Raw genomic sequence first — 6482 nt, forward strand, 5'->3', positions numbered from 1 at the left:
GGCCTGTGGGTATATTCTACGAGGAATTCCAGAAGGTGCCCTAGGAGGCATCAGGTGTGAGGCCCTGTAGGCGCTCACCTGGAGATTAGTAGCACTAGAGCTGACCCCCTCCCCATTACCAAAAGCTGCTGCTGATGCTTTCAGATGAGCTGACTTTAACCCCCTCACCTCCGATGGAAAGCTGAGGTGAACCTCAGCAGTGACCACACTATTTTTAAAATGTCGTGTTATGCAATAAACTGTTTGCAGTGAGGGGCCTTGACCCTGAGAAGTGCTTTGCAATATATATAAGGACCTGCTGTTGGGTGATTTTTGAATGATTGTACAGTAAAGACCTGATCTTTCTAATCACTGGTCTGGCTTCTGAATTCTAATGCTGCCCCTAATTGGGGGAAACCACAGGTCCGTTCATTAACCTCTGATGAGGCTTCCACTGTCCTATTAGTCCCTAGGCGCAGGGGAGAGTGTGTGTGATGGGTGGAACATTTGCAAGCTAGGGGCTTGTGTGCCAGCAGTGGGCATGGAGGAGAGAGGAAGGAACAGGTGTAGTCTATACCCCACCCTTGCCACTCCAGGGAGGCAGAGCCCCCCATGGAGTCAGATTTCCAGGCCTCTGGGAGGTTTACTCACAGACACTGGTATACAACAACTGAAGCTGATGCCCGAAATCCCATCATGATGGCTTCTTCCCTGTGCGTTAGGCCCCTGACACTGGACTATGTACAACCTCAGGTTTGTGTTTCCCGTTGGGTTGAGAGAGAAGGGGCTCCAGGACAGGCTGTTTGAGCGGGGCCCCTGCTATAGGTCTCAAAGTGGCTTTTACTTGGCTGCAGACCTTCCTCTGAATCCAGGAGAAGCCCAGGAGACCCCTGCAGGGGGAAGCCCACCAGTGCTCATTGTAAGGACAGAAGAAGAAACCAGACTAATTCCCAGGGAAATCAGGTTGCAGGGAAATGGGACTGAAAAAGACATTCCAGTCGGCAGTTTCCTGTTCCTTCAGCCTATAAGGAAGCACCCTCGGCCAGTCCTGTGAGCCCCGCTTCCTTCAAAGGCCTCCCGCAGAGGAACTTGGTCTGAGGGCCTGGGGGAGGCAGGCCCACCAGAGGCCTAGGGACCAGTGACCTGCCTCTGGACTCAGTGCCTCCATCCTCAGCCAAGTGCCTGTGAGGACACTTGTTTCCCGCTTCTCGAGAACCTCCTGCCTAAAGGAGGATGGAAGGTTTGGAGACCTCAATCCAACCCCAACGAGGAGGACGGCTCATCTCATAATTAATGATAATCATAATATACTGTGTTGTTATATGAAAATAACATTGTTCTTGGTGCATCTCATTTAATCTCCCCAACAATTCTGTGAAGTAGGTGTTACTGTCCCCAGTTTACTGGAAACAAAACGGGTGCAGATGAGGCTCTTGAGTCCAGCCCAGGAGGTTGCTCTGATCTTACCCTATAGGCAAATTGGAGGGTGGCCCTCCTCCCCCACTAGGATCAAGAAGGGGGTGGAGATCAAGCAGTGGGAGGGAAATCTGGCCAGAAGTTGGTGAGGAGGAGGCTCCCTCCTCCCATGATCCCACCATCCAGGTCCTGCTGCCTCCACCTCCCTGGAGATAGCCAGGTGTGGCCCTGGATCCTGGGAGGTGCGGGGGGGAGGGGGTGGCGTCTCTGCTCCCGAGGCGCTGGCCCGGCCCAGAGGGGACAGGAAGCCAGGACACCGGGGATTGTCTCTCCCAGCCGCAGCCCAGCCCCTGCCCGGGAGGAAGTTCTGCCGGGTGCTCTCCGCTGGTGCCTCCCTCGCTATATTGTTGAACAGGAAACCCGGCAGCGCCGGAGCTGGGCGGTGGAGGAGGGAGAGCCGGACGCCGAGCCCACGCGCGCCTGCCGGGACAAGTGGAGGCGAGGCTAGCGAGTGGACACCCCGAGGTGCCAAAGCCAGGCCGGACCGGGAGAGGGGGTGCTGAGCCGGGGGTGGGATGGGGGTACCGCAGGTGGCGTGTCCTTACCCGGGAGCACCGCGCGCCTGCTCCCGTTCGCACCGCGCTGGGATGGAAGCTGCGTAGTCCCGGGAGGAGGCCGCTCGGGACGAATTTCCCCCACCACCACCGGGAGGGCGGGGAAGGTTAAGGGCGACTCCCCATCCGAACGCAGGATGAGCCCCAGCGCGCCGATCCCGGCGTTGGCGCCACTGTGACTCGCGTCGCTGGGGCAATGGACGCAGGGCACCTCCTGGCGACAGGTCCGTCCTTGCGCTCCAGGGATCCTCCCCGCATTCCTCCCATTCTCTTCTCTCCTCCAGGGTCGGGGAAGGAGCCGAGGCCCGGGTCTCCTCCCCACCCAGCCCAAGACCCTGCGCTCCGGTGGGCGTCCTGCCGTGGGAACCCCTCTACGAGTTTTCCCAGGCCGGCTGAGCTGCGCCCCGAAAGGGCCTGGGGAGGGCGGAGGTGGGCCCGGAGCGGGTAGTGCCTGCAATCCGGCTGGAAAGGGCTCGTACTTGGTGATTCAGAGTGCAAGTGGCCTCGCTCAGACTGGGAACGCCCGGGCGAGACGAGCCCGGGTAGAGCAGTCCCGGAGACGCAGAGCTGGCGGACTACAGATTCCGCGTGGGGGGGGAGGGGAGGGGCAGGGGCGGGACTTTACCTTCCCTAGGTTCTGCTTGTGACCCACTAGCGCCCCTTGAGTCGCAGCCCACCCTGCCCCTGCCACTCCCTCATGCCTTTTCTGGCACCGGGCCTCGCTCCCAGTGTCCCCACCGGACCGGACAGACCCATTCAGGCTCGCTTCGTCTCTCCCAGACACAGACGCTTTGGGGATTGGGGGCAACCCTATTTAGCGTCCCTCTGCCTCTTTACTCCGCTTGCCAGCTCCTGCTCCAGGAGGTCTCTTCAGCCTAGCTCTCGGAAGCCCCGCCCAACGAGATGGCAGGGGCCTAACCTGCATCCATCCGCCGGCTCCGCCCATCCAGCCCATGGGCTCCCTAGGCCCGCCCAGCCAACGTGAGTGAGTCGCGTAGCGGGGCGGGGGCAGGGAAGGTAGCAAGAAGTTCTCCTGGGGGTTTGTTTGCTTAGCTCACGGCCGCGCACTGACCCCGCTTCCAGGGCCCAGTGTGCTTAGTGACTCAATTTACACTTCTTTTCCCATCGAGGAAAGCTTGAGGAAAACAGAGAAGGAGCGCTACGCGCCCCGCGGCAGGATCCTGTTTCTTGGGTCCCCCGGCCTCAGTAAGCAGTCAAGCTCCCAGCTGCTGGTTCCGGGCCACCTTTGTGGGACAGGAGGTGTGGTCAGTGTGAAGGATTAGAGGGACCAGTCACTTCCGGAGGAGGCCAGCAACTCCTCTCTTTGATGGAGGGATACAAGCAGATTTACAGTTAGGCTCTGACCCCCTGCCGCGGCACACCAGGATCCAGGCTGAGCTGGCCTGGAGTGGGTGGGGGTTGTGGTGATCACTCCTGGAGAGCTTTGGGGACCCCTGGAAAAACCGCACTGGTAGTCACTCACACAAAGTGCATCCTCTAGAGGCTACTCTCAAGGGGCAAGGTAGAGATCGCAGGGCAGGCAGTCAGGCTGAGGAGGCCGAGCCTTTCTCCGGAGGTGGAGGTGAGAGTTGGCGAGCAGGGGCGGCGTGGGCCAGTCTGGGCGGGCAGAGCTCCAGGTTCACGTCTACGGCGAAGCCCCTAGGGAAGGAAACAAAAACAGACAGAACCGGTTCCCTGGCCTTGGCAGTCGCAGCCCTTATGCCAAAGCTCTTGGACTAACTAAGCGGGGAAGGGACACTCCCAGAGCCCGCGCCCCAACCCTGACCCGGCGGGTCCGGGGCACAGACGCCTGGAGGGAAGAGGCACTGTGGACACGAATTCCCTGAGGGCTGGAGGTGTCAGGACGGGATGGGGGTGGGGGTGGGGAATAGGCTGTTCTTCCCATTTCACAGACAGGGAAACTAAAGCCCAATCAACTTTTAGGCAAATTGTGGCGTCGACGTTTTCGCGAGCAACCACCCCCATCTCTTTGAGCCAAGGCTTCCCTGGCTGTAAAGCCGGACCAGTATTACCCACAATCTCCCCATCAAGGGATTGAGCGAAGCTCAAATCTTATAATCAACGCCACAGAATAAAAGAGTTGTCATGGCCGGCTGAGTGGCTTAGTTGGTTAAGAGCTCGCTCAAGAGTTTGAGCTCTGAGCAACAGCGGTTCGATGCCCGGCCCGAGCTAAGCTGCCAATAGGTAGCAGGATGGCTCAGCTAAAAAAAAAAAAAANTTTGTTTGTTTTTCATTAAGAAAAAAAATATGGTTTTCTTCTTTACAAAGATGGTATTCAAACAGTATGAAAGAGTCAGGCAGGAAGCTGGGGGCACCCCTCCTCCAGTCCCACCCCCGTCGGTGTTGTCAGAGCATGCTTCCCGACCTCACTCTGTCCTTGTGCACAGGGAGACAGCGTTGCCGCAGCACAAATAGCATCCCATATAGAGTGAACCTGGGCTTAGAAGAAGAACTAAAGAGAAGAAAGGGGAAGGGAGGACCCGGCTCTCCTGGCTAAGGGGACCTGTGGCATGGAGGGAGTGGGAGTGGGACTCGCCAGGACCTATGGGGGCTCAGCACAGCTGGATTGTGGGAGCAGGGGCCAGACCTCAAAGGTCCTGTGTGCCACACGAAAGCCGTTTGGGTTTCATTCTGCCTGCCTTGGGGAGCCACTAAAGGGTTTTAAACATGAGACTGTCACATTCTGATCAGTTTAGAAAAGACCCAACGTGGCAGCAGCGGGGCACAGGCTGGTGTACTTCTCCTGGGAGGTGAGGAGGCCTGGACTGAGTCGGCCAGGATGGAGGGTGAGAGGACAAGATGGACTGAGACAGAATGGGCAGGTCCTGGATGTGGGACCCCCTTTCTCTCAGAGGACCTAGCCAGGGGGCTGCCACTGGCAATGGGAACGCCTCCCTGACGTCCCCGCCCACATCATTTGTAAGGCCTAAGTGTGACAGGCCCAGGGTCCAGTGGCTTACAGGGAAGGCTCTGGGCCTGGCTGGCCCCCAGGGCTTCCATGACTGTGAGCAGAGAGCAGATGACAGAGGTGACTCCATCCAAATCAGCCCCACCCTTCCTGCCAGCTCAGGAACAGCCTGTGCACCCCCCACGTTTTCCTGGTGATAAATGGTGGCTTCCTGTTCCCTGAAAGCTGGGGTTTTCCTGGGGAGACCAACATAGTGAACTGATCGGCCACTCGGCAGTTGGCAGCTGGCAGCATCGCCACCCCATGGAACACAATGTAGCCTGCCCAGCTGCTCGGTGGGACTCACCGTCTCCGCCCTGGATTGGGTTCCCCTGGACCACAACTGAGGCCACGGGGCGAGCCGTGGCCAAGCTCCCATTCCCAATGCCCCAGGGCCTGGCCCCATCCTGCCCCCAGGTGTCCAGAGCATCCTGGGGCAGGTTCCCAAGCTTCCCTGGACTTGGAACATTCGCCCCCTCAAAGCTCCCCTAGAGCACCACGAAGACACATGCAGCAGGGCCAGGCAGGCTTTGTACCGGGGGATTCTGCAGGTGTTTCCTCTCCTTCCCTCAGGATGTAACCCTTGGGATCTCCGCCCCTGGCGAGCGGGAGACTAGAGTCCAGTTGGCGGCTGAGCCTCGTCCTGTCTCCCTGCCTCCCCACCCCACCTCTGAAACAGGATCTGTCATGGTGTTTAGGACAGGTCTCAGTTTCTCTCACGTAGCACTGAAACCGGACACTTGAATGTCTGTCCCTCAGCCAGACCAGGGACTACAGGAAGGCGAAGGCCACGTCCTGTGCATTTCTGTCCCCAGCACTGTCCCTGGCATGTAATGGTGGCAGTAATGACAACAGCTAATACCTATAGGCATTCACTGGATGGATAAGGATGCAGGCTTTGGAGCCAAACTCCTGCATTCAAACTCCACGTACTAGCTGTGTGACCACAGCCAACTTACTTAACCTCTCTGTGCCTCCATTTCCTCTCCTTCTCAAAATGGCTATTATAATAGTGCCAACACCACAGGATTACTGTGAGGATTAAATGAGTTAATATGTATAAAGCTCTCAGCCCGGTTCCTAGTACCAACTGTTACCTTTCTCCATCCTCCTCCTCATTGTTTTTTATAGACATGTATTTTATTTTTTATACCATTAAATTAAATTTTTTTCAGCCTCATTAAGGTATAATTGATAAATAAACTTGTAAGATATTTAAAGTGTCCATCGTGATGCTTTGATATATGTGCACACTGTGAAAGGATTCCTTCCATCTGGTTAATTAGCACACCCATCACCTTATTTATTCACAGATTTTTGGGTGAGAACATTTCAAGTTGTACTCTTAACAAATTTCAATTATGCAATGCAATGTTATCAATATAGTAGATAATTATTCAGTGTTTACTATGTGCTAGGAACCATGCCAAATGCTTTAAATAAATTATTTAATCCTCAAAACAGCTCCACTTCTCAGGTGAGGAAACCTGAGGTGCAAGGAGGTG

At 56.5% G+C, this 6482-nt stretch overlaps 1 protein-coding gene across 7 annotated transcripts in view; it reads left to right on the top strand.

The window, feature by feature from the left end:
- Positions 1–1832: 1832 nt before the first annotated feature.
- Positions 1833–6482, top strand: part of ARHGAP27 (Rho GTPase activating protein 27) — a 40082-nt gene continuing 35432 nt past the window's right edge. Inside the window, exons 1-2 of one of the 7 annotated variants that reach the window (XM_019665658.1) lie at positions 1833–1920; positions 2859–2994. The gene's annotated coding sequence lies outside the window, so the exon portion shown is untranslated. Of the gene's footprint in view, positions 1921–2168; positions 2234–2491; positions 2995–3026; positions 3216–3240; positions 3592–6482 lie in introns of those variants that run through there. The other 6 variants (XM_019665655.1, XM_019665657.1, XM_019665659.1 and 3 more) reach the window with 6 other exon arrangements.

Source organism: Hipposideros armiger, unplaced genomic scaffold (genome assembly GCF_001890085.2).
Source record: "Hipposideros armiger isolate ML-2016 unplaced genomic scaffold, ASM189008v1 scaffold_447, whole genome shotgun sequence".
NCBI lineage: Eukaryota > Metazoa > Chordata > Mammalia > Chiroptera > Hipposideridae > Hipposideros > Hipposideros armiger.